Genomic DNA, 14,839 nt, shown 5'->3' with positions numbered 1-14,839 from the left:
CTTATACATTTAATGGTAAGGTCCTAGGAAGTGTTGCTGAACAAAGAGACCTTGGAGTGCAGGTTCATATCTCCTTGGAAGTGGAGTCGCAGGTAGATAGAATAGTGAAGAGGACGTTTGGTATGCTTTCCTTTATTGGTCAGAGTACTGAGTACAGGAGTTGAGAGGTCATGTTGCGGCTGTACAGGACATTGGTTAGACCACTGTTGGAATATTGCATGCAATTCTGGTCTCCTTCCTATCAGAAAGATGTTGTGAAACTTGAAAGGGTTCAGAAAAGATTTACAAGGATGTTGCCAGGGTTGGAGGATCTGAGCTATAGGGAGAGGCTGAACAGTCTGGGGCTGTTTTCCCTGGAGCGTCGGAGGCTGAGGGATGACCTCATAGAGGTTTACAAAATTATGAGGGGCATAATTTATAGGCATTATAAATAGGCAAAGTCTTTTCCCTGGGGTCGGGGAGTCCAGAACTGGAGGGCATAGATTTAGGGTGAGAGAGGAAAGATATAAAAGAGACCTCAGGGGCAACATTTTCACACAGATGGTGGTGCGGATATGGAATGAGCTGCCAGAGGAAGTGGAGGAGGCTGATACAATTGAAACATTTTAAGAGGCATTTGGATGGGTATATGAATAGGAAAGGTTTAGAGGGATATGGGCCGGGCGCTGGCAGGTGGGACTAGATTGGGTTGGGATGTCTGGTTGGCATGGATGGGTTGGACCGAAAGGTCTGTTTCCGTGCTATACATCTCTATGACTCTGTGTCTTTTTAAGATATTTCTCCTCTTATTTTAAACAAATGCTCCCTTGTCTTGAAATCCATCACCCTATGGTAAGGACACCTGCCATTCACCTTCATTATTTTATAAACCTCTATAAGGCCATCTCTCAATCTTTCCCACTCTCCAACAAAAAAGGTCCCAGCCTATCCAGACTCTCTTTCTAACTCAAACCCTCCATTCCCAGCAACATCCTGGTTAATCTCTTCTTAACCCTCTTCACCTTAATAATATCCTTCCTGTAGCAGGGTTACCAAAACTGGTCACAGTATTCCAGAAGAGGCCTCATCAATGTCCTGTACAACCCCAACATGATGTCCCAACTCCTCTACTCAAAGGTCTAAACAATCTCATTTTGCTTTCTTTTTTCAAAATCCAATGGGAGCCAAAGATTTCAGCAAACCAAATGTTTGTTCAGTTCACCCAATGGCAATGTATGTAGTAATGAGCCAATACTGAGAGTGAGACCATCTCTTATTCAGTGTCACTGCTGTAAGAAGCCAAGAATAGTGACTATTGTGCTTAAAATGAAAAACACAGCAGTTACAAGTGCCTCAGGTCAGTCAGTGCAACTTCAACACATTCATTCTTATTTAGTTTGGAATCTCCGGTAAGCTCTTAAGATACATTTGTATTCCTTCAGAAAATTATTAGAAGTTGTGAATATAAATAAATTAAGCTGCAGCCATAATTTTTGTTACACCTACTCTTCATCCATGGAAATAGTGGAAATGTTGATGAACTGGTTTAGACTGATTAAACTAAACAGGAAGAACATTTTTGTTTTGGATAAACATACACTTTTTCAGCTAAACATTGACTGGTGAATACTTTAAAGATATGCACCATAATTGAAATCCCTAAGAATTCTTCACCTCTTTCACTTGGTCATATCTTATATTAACTGCAGAGACTTGAGATTGGAAAATTCTTGGAACCTTCCTATTTGCAGGCAAAGTCCAAAAGCAAGAGTTTTCAGGGGACAAACTGTGGCCTATAGAGGTGAGAAAATAAGAGTTTAAGAATAATCCAAGAAACCTGAGATAAAAAGAAAGGAAATTTATTTTGCTTAGAACTCTCATGTGTCGAATTGCATTGGGATTTGGTTCAGTTTTCATTGGATCTGATGAAGAATACATTGGCCCTGGATGGGATGCAGCAGAAATTCAACAGAATGATCCTGAGGCTTAACAGATTAAATGAACAGGATGCCAATTAAATGAACAGGCTGCAAAGCTTGTTCTTATTCCCTTCAGGGGTGATCTAATTGAGGTTTCTGTAAGAATACAGAGGAATGGGTTCCGATGAGGTGAATGCAGAACAGGGGAGATAAATTTAAAAATTAGAAATAACCCATTTTGGCTGAGAATCAGAAATCAAGTTTTGTTTTCACAGAAAGGTCATCAGAAATCAGAAATCCGCAATTCTCTTTTCCAAAATGATATGAATGCTGGGAGACCAGATGCAAGGATATATGAAATTTTCAACACTGAGGTTTGCAGATTTTATTACGTAAGTGTATCAAGGGGAACAAAGGCATATCAAATGTGGATATGGTACATGTCAGCTCACTGTTGCCTTGCTCCAGTTCCTATGTACTTAAGTAAAGGGTGAACTAAGTTCAAAGAAGCCTGTGGAAGCCAATGTCATTTTTGGCATGATAAAACCAAATGAATTGTAATATTAATTATCTCATTCCTATATTTATTTGAAAGCACATTTTAATACATTTTACTTGTCAAATCTTATGGAGGTAACCAACTTTTTAATTGATAGTGAAAATATTAAGGGAGAGGGTGGTTGAAAATATCTGCCATGATGTTTGCCTACTTCCGCATTTTCATTTTCTTACACAGACCAGATGCTACTTGGAATCCAAGGTGTGAATTGAATTGAATTGAATTTACTGTCACATGTACTGAAGCACAGTGAAAAGCTTTGCCTTGCGAGCAATACAGGCAGATCACAGAGTTAAGTAGCATAGACAGTAAATAATGGGTAAACAGCGGCAAAAACAAAAACACAGGTACAGGCGAATGTTAAGAGTTTGTGAGTCCATTCAGTATTCTAACAACAGTAGGGTAGAAAATATCACGAAACCGGCTGGTGCGTGTTCAGGTTTCTGTACCTTCTCCCCGATGGTAGAGGTTGTAGGAAAACATTGCCAGGATGAGATGGATCTTTGAGAATGCTGGCAGCCTTTCCTTGACAAGCAGGCCTGGCAGATCGATTCTATGGATGGGAGGTTGGCCTTTGTGATTGTCTGGGCCAAGTTCACCACTCTCTGTAATCGTCTCCGCTCTTGAATGGTACAGTTGCCATACCGGGTAGTGATACATCCAGACAGAATGCTGTCAATGACACACCTATAAACGGTGGCAAGAAGAGCAGTTATTATTGAATACTGCACATTTAAATATGAATTAAGGATGCGGGGGAGGGGGGGATAAGTTAATGGTATTACCGCCAAACTGTTAATGCGGAGACCTAGATGTTCTGATGACATTCAAATCCTGTCTTGGTAGATGTTGGATTTTGAATTCAATAAGCATCTGGAATTAAGATTCTGTTGATGACAATGAATCCATTGTTGGAAAAACCCATCGGGTTCATCAATGTCCTTTAGGGAAGGAAACTGCCACCCTTACCTGGTCTGATCTATATGTGACTCCAGACCCACAGCTATGTGGTTGATTCTTAACTGCTGTCTGACCACTTAGAGGTGGGCAATAATTGCTGGCCAAGTCAACGATACCCTCATCCCGTGAATGAATAAAACAAAAAGGGGGTCTCAAACTCTTTTCAGACAAGTATGTATGAGAGTTAGGAATGCAATAAAATAATAAGAGTCCCTATATTCACCTACATTTCAACCCTCAAGCATCACTTACTCGTGCTGTAATGGATGCTGTTGTTTCTTTACTTTGAGAATAATAGGTGTATGACTTCATTCATGCAAGTACACATTGAGCATCTAACAACTGAGGTATAAAATAAAAGGAAATGATTGGTTTTCCTTTACTTTTCACAAGAATGTAACTTCCATGAAGTGCGAAGACATAATTCTTAAATATATTTTATATATGTGTGTGTACATATATATAAAATGTGTACATATTTTATATATATACACACACACACAGAGGGATGTAGAAAGTGGGAATAAAGCAGCCCATGGATTACTTATGTACATTGTCGTCATTTAAACAGTAACTGTGGAAAAGACTTAGCTTGAGCTGAATTTAAAATAAACAAATGAGAAATAAAAACCAACACACAAATCCTGGAAATGTTGGTCCAAAATAAAATTAGAATTTACAAAAAAACGAACTACATCATTCATGTGAAACCTCAGAAAAAACTGGCATTGAAATTCCATGTGGAATTAGTCAGATTCCCTTACGAACATCAAGAAAGAAAAAATTATTGTGTGGAGCAGAAACACAATGGGAGGTAAAGCAAAATCATTTATAAATGGTAAATCCTGTCATAAAATGGGGTTCAGTGCACTGGGCTGCAGGTGTGATTTATGAGACATTAAACTGATCATAAATCAAGTGGTGTGTTCCAAGCAGCATTGTTTAAACATGATATATCAGCTTACGTGAATATAGCAGCATGAAGAATGGTAAATTCCGCAATCTAACTCAAATACAGCTTATTAGATTTGAGCAGGGCTTAGCAGTTTACATATGACCCAGTATTTCTCCATTCAATATATTGCTTTAAATTTTATTACTAAAAGATATTTTGTATGAAAATGCTGGTTTTGAGTTTTATATGTACGGACGAAATATTTTGAACAGTAAATTATCGTGCACTTGTTATAGATTATTGGATTAACCAATATAATTTGCAACCTGATACATTTTAAGTAGCTGTGCTTTGTTTTCCTGTCTTCACTATGTTCTTATGGAAACCTACATGTGCACGAATCTGGATATAATGGAGTTTTACTGCAGTGAGGTGTAATATTTAGTTGTTAAGAGTATCCGATTGCACAATAAACATATTATTTATGTCAGATGTTTTACTTTGCGTTGTGCATGTGTGTGTTTTAGTGCATACATGCACATGCATGTCCATACACACACTGTAAAGTGTCTCCAGTCAATGTCAACCAAACAATGCCAATCTTAGTGGATCAAACCTGACATAGTCCAGCAATCCAATGCGGTCATTGCTAATATTCTAAATGGCCCTCCAGGTGCAATGTCATGCCAGTCAAAGGCCCACTTGCAGAATATTATCAGAAATTGTTACCTGCACTAGCTAAACTACTAATCAAATCATAATGTCAACTCTAGAATAAGTAAAAAGACCTTGGCAAAAACACAAGTTGTGGCTGGCATTTTACCATAAAAGGGCTGACATATAGAAAAGACCATGAATAATAGCGAATATTGTTCCAAAGTTATCCTTAGCAGGAAAGCATTCTTGATTTTGTCTATACTTCATAGAAGAAATCTGCTGACTGTACAAATATTTGAGTCTTGCACTTAAAATTCAGGGGAGACATTTCTAGACAGATTAAATTATTTAGGCTGCTCTGTTACTGTAACTATCAGTCTCAGAGCAATAGCTGGAGTATCAGTTTGCAATCAGCAGCTTTTGTACGCTGCTTGCCTGTAAATCTGATTTCTCCTCTCGAGGAGAGAGCTGTGCGGATGTTGGCTTTTGGACAGTCACAAGCCCCTCTGCCCGCCTCAAAATGTGAAATGTATTGAGAGCGTGGGTGAATGAGAGGGAGTGCCATTGTCTTAACATATCTGACATGACTCTGCATCACTGACTAATAGGACATTTATACAATGAGATTTGACTTCATTCTTGACTTCCAGTTGTTGGTGTTAGACCATGTTGTCTAAAGATTTGCCTTTGCCCTTCAGGCAGTTTGGTATCTGAAGAAACATCAATATGTTTGCATTGCTGTGAAAGAGAAAGCAAACCTAAGTTACAGCATTTCTGCACCCTGGAATCGATGATGCAAAGAAATTTTTGTTTTTCAGTTCTTCAATGACAGTTTCACCAAGGGTGAAGCAAGTTCAGCTAACAGCTGCTTTGATTACTTCGCTTTTTCTCCATCTTCATTTTTGGACTCACTGAGAGTGAAACTTCATTTCAGTACTACCACAAATCAGGTGGTGGTGGATTAGCTGTTTGCTGTACACCTCATCCCCACCCCAATTTCTCTTCCTTCTCCACCATCTTCTGAGCTCTAAGTTTGTGATTCTGCAATCCTTCCTCCTCCCTAGTGTGCATTGCCGATATTGAAATCAAATCTGAGGTGTACCTGCCCTGACGTTATTGAAGTTTGTTTTTGCCAGTTAAAGACATAGGGAACCCTTGGCCCTAGTTTCACTGGGCTTCAATAGACCATCCAATAAACTTTAACATTAGTACAGGACATGCATATCTGGGCTCTGACCTAGCATCCCAATGTTCCAATCGGTACATTCCAGAAGAAATGTGGATTTTCAGGTCTAGGTTTCTTGAAGATAGAAACCATTGAAAAACAGGTCTCTTATGTGAAAAAGTTCACTTTTTGATTTTGAACGGGCAAGGTCATGGATTTTGTGGAGTTCGGAATGCTGACCATTGGAGATGTACACAGCTGCTTACATAGTGGCATCTAGATTAAATCTCTTTCTCCACAGAGTGAGTATGAAATCAGTTTATTGCAGTGATCACACACAGTTCAAGGTGGGGAGGTAAAGCCAAGGGGATGTTGTGCAGCATTCTTTAGCTGCTTTAAAGAATGCAGAATATGCACACACATTTCCAAATGCACAGTCTGGAAATGTCTTAACAATAACAGCACCAAAACTCCCAAGTAGTTATTTGAACTAATTAATACATTTAATTAATTAATAATTAATTAAACAATTAATACATTTGAACTAATGTTGTGAGAAGCAGATGATAGTTGGGTTCCTTTATTTGACAATCTAAGTCACCACCTCTACAGGGAATGTGTCAGAAGCAACTGGGAGAGTTTGTGGTCACAGTAGATGCCAACATCAACACCACAAAGAAAATGGAGAAGATCACATTTTCAGCCATCATAAATCTGAACCAGTGAGGTGATCCATCATTTCTCCATTGCATGTTGCAAAGAGCTTCCTTTCAATATGTTTCACATCACCAGTGGCTGCAGGCAAAGCAATCACACCCACTTTCAGCTATATGATTACTTGACATACATGCCCGTATAACAGCCAATGTACTCACAGTTACAAATTACAAGTTCTCTTCACACTTCTTGCCTTTAGCTCTTCCCACTCAAAATGACAGAACATGTGCCAGAAGTCAGGGAGGACTCAAAACCCACCACAACAGCAGTTTCAGCAAAAAGCAGATAGTCAGGCCAACTCATGACCCTGTATCAATAGGTGTAGGGCCACTCCGCTGACATTGTTCAAATTGCTAACAAATCTCTTCACATGTTTCTACAATTTGGGAGACAGTTCAAAAGAGTACTAGGAAAGGCTTTAGAAAGTGCAAGGTAAACATGTACAATGTTAAACAAAATCCAATAGTTTGTTCTACACAAAAGCACGTGCGTTTGTATATCAGGCGTTTGATCCCCGCTTTCAGATGAGCCAGGAATTATGTTACCTGGCCTAAGAAGGCAGCTCACCATCTTTCCGAGAGCAGTTAGGAATGGGCAAGCACATGTTGCATCACCCTGTATGTCAAATGAATTTAAATAAAAAGATCCAGGGACAACCACTTGAACATTTCTGAAGACAATTGTTTTTTTTTTGGGTGTAATGTATACTGAGCTGTGTTCTTGACTCAAATCAGCACAGGGACAACTTGTGGTCAAAGCACCTCATTGAGATTTTATGTCACTAGACTATAGGTAATATCTGTCAGCTATTATCCATGTCAGCTCAGCACAGTATGGAATACAGCTTGAAAGATGGTCTTAAGGAGGTATCTTTTTCACTAGGCTTTCGGTTAAGTGATTCCTCCATTCGGACCTGGCATCTGGTTTCCTTACACAGATTTATGAAGCATTTGGGATACACCTTTTACATTGAAAGCACTAATAAACGTAAAATGAAGGAGAAGAATGCACTCAAGCCACCAATCAGTTCCTCAGCAATATCTTCTATGGCCAGCAGACTAACATGTACAGACCGTGCATTGTGATGCTTTCCTGAAGGATATTTGCAGGTTTTTCTTACTACAGTGGAGAAAACAGATACTTGCAGCTTCAGAGTATAACATGAGATCCACACCTAATCTATATTCTACCTGGGATGACAGGGAGTTTGCATAGAAATAATTTGAGGAACCAAAGTGAGTGGATGAAATACTGTTAAAAGTTACATGATGAAGAAATGATCAGCTACCCGTTTAGAGCTGTTTGCAGTGATAAGGCTGAGGTAAGATATAAAGGCTGAACCCTGTGTTGCATTGCTGATGTAGCCCAGTGCAGTGGTCTGAGTGCATTGTGCGTGTTAGATTTAGGTTTTATTGTCACATATACTCAAGTGCAGGGTACAAGAGTACAGTGAAAAATGTACAATGTCACCATATATGGCATTAAAAATCACACAACACCAGGTTATAGTCCAACAGGTTTAATTGGAAGCACACTAGCTTTCGGAGCGATGCTTCTTCATCAGGTGATAGGACCTCCTTAAGACAATCTTTCAAGCTGTATTCCATACTGTGCTGAGCTGACATGGGTAATAGCTGACAGATATTACCTATAGTCTGGTGGCATAAAATCTCAATGAGGTGCTTTGACCACAAGTTGTCACCTAATCCTATCACCTGATGAAGGAGCGTTGCTCCGAAAGCTAGTGTGCTTCCAATTAAACCTGTTGGACTATAACCTGGTGTTGTGTGATTTTTAACTTTGTACACCCCAGTCCAACACCAGCATCTCCAAATCATGACCATATATGGTGCCATCTTAGGTACAGAATCTTCATTACAGAAGTAGAAAAACAAGGAAGTTAGTTAAAAATTTCAGTCTTCTTATTATCAAAGTGGAAAATAAAGAAATTAAGTTAAAAAGTCAAACATCACAGTTCTTTCTGAAGCTGTGGGCCTGCAGACGCTCCAAGCTGGGCTTTCCCAAAGAGGGCTTGCTCTACCTTACACTGGACAGGCTTTCCCATGCTGGGGTAAGAGCTGCCTGCTGACCTCCAGTTGGCATGCCAAGCCTTGCTGTTGCTTGCCGCTGCTACCATCCGGTGCCTATGCTCAACCCCAACTGCTGACACACTGAGTTGCTGTGGCAGCCATCTCGCTCCGGACATTGATGGAGCCACCAATATGACCAGCTGCCTATGGTCGACTGCCAAAGACCCCAGCCATCGCCATTGCCATGGCTGACCTCCAAAGACCAAAGAACCAAAAGGAAGCAAAGCGAGTAAAGAAGAAGAAAGAATAGTGGTCAGAACAGATGGGGAATCCTGTCCCACTGCCATCGTGGAATTTATGCAAAACATTCATTACATTGCCATTAACATCATTTTTTGGAAGTCTTCCAGGGACATCCACTTCCTTTCAGTAAACTTTATTGTGCAATTAATTTACAGCACAGAGGAAGTCTGTATAGCTCACAATGTCTGATTTAGCTCCTTGAATTGCAAGTTCTATGTTGGCCATGGACCTCTGGTCTGATTCTGTACAAGTCCAATAAGTAAAAACCTTGGACATCATTTCCACCCCCTGTGACCTATGGATGTCGGAGAGAGCATTCACTCTTGTTCACCATCTTCTGCCATGCACTTGCCCCAATAGCAGATTCTGCTCAGCAGCACCTCCTTCAGTTGGGCTCTCTTCAGTGGATCAGGGAAGATATTAGCAGCAACAAACCTTCAACAAAAACAAAGCATTAGGACTCATTGCGAAAGCAGCAGCTATTTAATAACTATTGCATTTTGAATATTCTGCCTCCTCAGGTTGCTAAGGGAGATGATGTAAATTACCTGATTTGAATGAATCTGCTGAGTTGGGAGGGCCAGCTAATTGCCTGGGTACGGACAGTAGAGAATATTTTTGAATTCAATGTTTGGTCAGCTAGAAGCCATTCCTGTTCCTTGAAATTAATGAGGTGTGGAGAATAGCATTAATCTGCATGATCCTTCACTGTAGGACATTGACACAGTGAAAACTGCTTCTGGTTCATGGACTGTTCTTCATCGGGCCAGTCAACTGTTTGAGCATCATTTTATCGTGCAGCCTATAGAACCAAAGGATTGCAACACTCTCTTGATCTGTTGTTGTTCACTGATACAGGTGTTTGCCCTGGGGGACAAAATGACACATTCATAGTTTTGTACTGCAGAAGGCAAAGAGGCAGCTGCTTTCACTGTTCCCTGTACAGTCATCCCAATAGTTCAGATCAGGTTCAGCAAATGGCACGAGTCTGGTTGTCAGGACCTATCACAATAATACTTGGATTTTCCCAGACAGATGTGGCTCATGTTTTTTTTGAATCTGAATAATAGTAGGATGTGCTTTGTCTACTATTGATACAGAGTTGAAAAGTGTGGTGCTGGAAAAGCGCAGCAGGCCAGGCAGCATCCGAGGTGCAGGAGAATCGATGTTTCGGGCATAAGCCCTTCTTCAGGCTTATGCCCGAAACGTCGATTCTCCTGCTCCTCGGATGCTGCCTGGCCTGCTGCGCTTCTCCAGCATCACACTTTTCAACTCTGGTCTCCAGCATTTGCAGTCCTCACTTTCTCCTACTATTGATACAGTACAGCTATCCATCAGATTTGTAGAAATTAATACTATGAATAGAGGACAGAGAAGAAGTTGCCTTTGTATTTACAGCTTGCTTGATTGATTATCAAACTCACTTATATTTATTTTATCTGTTGAGAAACAGAGAATTCTGTGAAAGCACAGTTTCAGTGGGAGAGAGTTTGTCTTCATTCAGTGTTCATGTAGTTATGATCTCCAGAAAAATGTGAATAGGGTTGTGAAAAAAAATCATAAGATCAAAATTCCATTGGACTGGTTCAATGACAAATGCATTGTGGCACTTATGACATTTGTGGTACATAAGGCAAAAGTGAGGACTGCAGATGCTGGAAATCAGAATCTAGATTAGACTGGTGGTGGAAAAGCACAGCAGGTCAGGCAGCATCCGAGGAACAGGAAAATTGATGTTTCGAGCAAAAACCCTTCATCAGGACTGAAGGCAGGGAGCCTACAGGGTGGAGAGATAAATGGGAGGGAGGTAGAGGTAGGGAGAAGGTAGCAAAGAGCACAATAGGTGGATGGGGTTGGGGATGGAAGTGATAGGTCAGAGAGGAGGGTGGAGCGGATAAGTGGGAAGGAAGATTGGCAGGTAGGACAGGTCATGAGGATGGTGCTGAGCTGGAAGATTGGAATGGGGTAACGTGTGGGGAGGGGAATTTGTGGTACATAAGTCCATCATTATTAGACTTCGAGACCATAATATTTAGCTTTTGATAAATATCAAGGATGTACAGCCCATTGCCTAAACCTGTTTATCAGCCTGGCCAGGCCCAGGAGCAGACCCACAATGAGGTGCACCAATCTGCCCATTCCCTCCTTTACGGGTACCCATAGATCAGGGGTTTGAGGCTGAAGTGCAGCCAAAACCACAACAAAAGGTTTTAATCATCACTTTTTCTTCATCTGCCAGAATTGGCATCATACGATAGCAATCTCAAAGCTATCACATCATTATGACTAACTCTCACACTACTTCAGCTCTTCAACAATTGGGTCAGGAGATCATTGCTTCTGCCAAGTCAGTTTCCTTGCGTGGTTACACTTCTCAAGCAATTGAACAGGATGCATCTTATGATGGCTCTTCTCTTGTTTTGTTAGTGGTCACTCACTTTGAGTTTACTTGGAGTCTTCCAGACTCTGTCTACCTGATATTGCTTTTATAGAACACACTCACTGACTTAAGCATTAACTTAAAGCCTGCCAGTCTGTGTGGCTTGCATTGCTTTTGAGTGCAGAGCGAGAGGTTAGCAGATTGTTCTGGCGGGGAACACATGGGTGCCTGAGCCCCAAATATGTGAACTGTCTCACTGAGTGACAACTAATATACTGTATACATCTATGTACATCTTAGTAGTCTCATGGACATAAATATGAAGTGAACTTCTTTAGTGAGAGAGGGAGCTGCATCTTTAGCTTTGCGTATGTCAGAAACACTGATGATGGTGGACTACACTGGAGTGGGCTGGATCAGTAACTTAGCGATGCAGTATAAAAGCCAGCATTTTTCTTCAAAGGTTGCTTGACTGCCTGAACATCATACTCAGCTTCTCCAATGGATTGTGGGTATCTCCATGAGTTTGTGATGTTTACAAATCCAGAACTGGCTGCAAATTGGCTGTGCACTCATTAGCAAACTGTGGTCTGTTGTCTAATATGACCTCATCAGGGATACCATATGTTGACAACTGGGCATGTAGTGAGGTTTTGCAGCTTCTGCACCTCCAACCACTGTGCAAAACAGTCGATGGTAATAAAGTAAGACTTCCCATCAAAAATGAATGTGTCTGTGCCCACACATTCTGATGGTCTGAGGAAAGTTGTGAGTACTAGCAGCTCTCATTGCTTTGCACTTTGAATAGCCCAGGTTTCAGAGTCAGTTGTCAGTTCTGCAATCTCTTTTGAGAATCCCCCAAGTCATCACACAAATGAGTGAGCTTCAGCTTTAATCTAATGTCTCTGATGCATTTTGTCTGGGAGATCTTCCCAAAGTAGAGCTGGAAGAACCAGCCTTTTGTCAAATGCCAGTAAGTCATCCACAATAGTAAAAATGTGTTGGTGCTTAAAAGATATTTTCATGGCCAACCCAATGAGCCTTTGGACTGGCCAACCTTCAACACAATACAGACAAATGTTGACATATTTTCAGTCTCTCTTCTGCTCCTGTCATGTTTGTTTGAGCCTGTTGTGGCTTTTTGGCCACTGTACCAACTTGGATGGAGTGTATGGCTGAATTCCATGAACACACAGTTCCTGGAAAAGCTTGTCAGTGTTGCTCTAGAGAGCACATCTGATGCCATCTGTAGTTTCCCATGCAAAAATTACATTTCATGGATAAACCTCATAAGGCAGAGTCAGAATATCTGTCTGCACGGAGGCATTCTTAAGCTATCTCTTTCTCATCTAGCAGAGAGACCTGTGGGTTGTGTTCTGTCTCTAAGTACCTTCAGGCCAAAGACAATCTCTTGCAAGTCTGTGTGACCAGGAGACCCTCCTTCTCTTTACTGGCAATCTACGTCTCGATTCCTATCAATGCCTGTGATGCATTGTACACAAGCTTTTAACAGCCCATCTGATTGCTTCTGACATGGTGGCTCACTGATTAGCACTGCTGTCTCATAGTGCTAGGGACCCAAGTTCGACCCCACTTTTGGATGACTGTCTGTGTGGAGTTTGCACATTTTCCCCATGCCTGTGTGTGTTTTCTCCCATAGTCCAAAGATGTGCAAGTTAGGTAGATTGGCAAAGCTAAATTGTCCATAGTGTCCAGGGATGTGCAGGCTAGGTGGATTAACCATGGGAAAATGCAGGGTTACTGGGATAGTGTGGGTCAGGATGGGTGGCTCTTCAGAGACTTGGTGTTGAGTTGATGGGCTGAATGGCCTCTTCCCACACTGTAGGGATTCTATGATTTTTAAAAACACTTCTCCCAAGCCTGTGGGTGATGCATCAGCAGCTCTGATGATGGAAAAGGACAAATTATTGGACTGAAACATCTGTTGTTATCTTTTGCAAATTATTCACCTGTTGTGTGTACCAATACCATCCCTGTATCTTTGTGAGCTATTTTCAAAAACCATCCGTTGTGGTTGCCAAATGACTCAAATCTTTTATTTACCTAAATGATGGAGTTTAATTTAGATAAATGTTCAAAGTTTGTGAGAAGATTTGTAGCTCGGGTGCTCATCGTTGTGGTTCTGTTCGCCGAGCTGGGAATTTGTGTTGCAGACGTTTCGTCCCCTGTCTAGGTGACATCCTCAGAGCTTGGGAGCCTCCAGTGAAGCACTTCTGTGATGTTTCCTCCGGCATTTATAGTGGTTTGAATCTGCCACTACCGGTTGTCAGTTCCAGCTGTCCACTGCAGTGGCCGGTATATTGGGTCCAGGTCGATGTGCTTATTGATTGAATCTGTGGATGAGATTCAATCCACAGATTCAATCAATAAGCACATTGATCTGGACCCAATATACCGACCATTGCAACGGACAGCTGGAACTGACAACCGGTAGTGGCAGATTCAAACCACTATAAATGCTGGAGGAAACATCACAGAAGCGCTTCACAGGAGGCTCCCAAGCACTGAGGATGTCACCTAGACAGGGGACGAAACATCTGCAACACAAATTCCCAGCTTAGATAAATGTGATGTGCTATATTTTGGTAAGGCAAACCAGAGCAGGATTTATACTCTTAAAGGTTAGCCCTGGGGACTGTTGCCGAACAAAGTGACCTTGGGGTGCAGGTGCATACTTCCTTGAAAAGACAGTCGTGTGTAGACAGGGCGGTGAAGCAGCTGTTTGGCTTGCTTGCTTTTATTGGCCAGAGCATTGAGTAGGGGAGTTGGGTGGTCATGTTGCAGCTGTAGAGGACATTGGTTAGGCCACTTTTGGAATACTGCATTTAATTCTGGTCTCCCTGCTATACGAAAGATGTTATTGAACTTGAAAAAGTTATTGGAGCTACAGTGAGAGGCTGAATAGGGTGGGGCTGTATTCCCTGGATCATCAGAGGGTGAGGGTTGACCTTATAGAGATTTATAAAATCATGATGGGCATGGAAAGGATATATAGACAAGATTCTTTGTTTCAGAATAGGAGAGTCTAAAACTAGAGGACATAGGTTTAAGGTGAAAGGGTAAAGATTTGAAAGGGACCTAAGGGCAACTTTTCCACAAAGAGGGTGGTGCGTGTATGCCACAGGAAGTTGTGGAGGTGGGTACAATTATAACATTTGAAAAGCATCTGAATATCAAAGATTTAGAGGGAAATGGGACAAATGTTACCAAATGGGATGAGATAAATTTCGGATATCCGGTCAGCACAGATGAGT

Source organism: Chiloscyllium plagiosum, chromosome 3 (assembly GCF_004010195.1).
Source record: "Chiloscyllium plagiosum isolate BGI_BamShark_2017 chromosome 3, ASM401019v2, whole genome shotgun sequence".
Classification (NCBI taxonomy): domain Eukaryota; kingdom Metazoa; phylum Chordata; class Chondrichthyes; order Orectolobiformes; family Hemiscylliidae; genus Chiloscyllium; species Chiloscyllium plagiosum.
The sequence above is the reverse complement of the archived record's forward strand: the minus strand, read 5'-3'. Positions refer to the sequence as shown.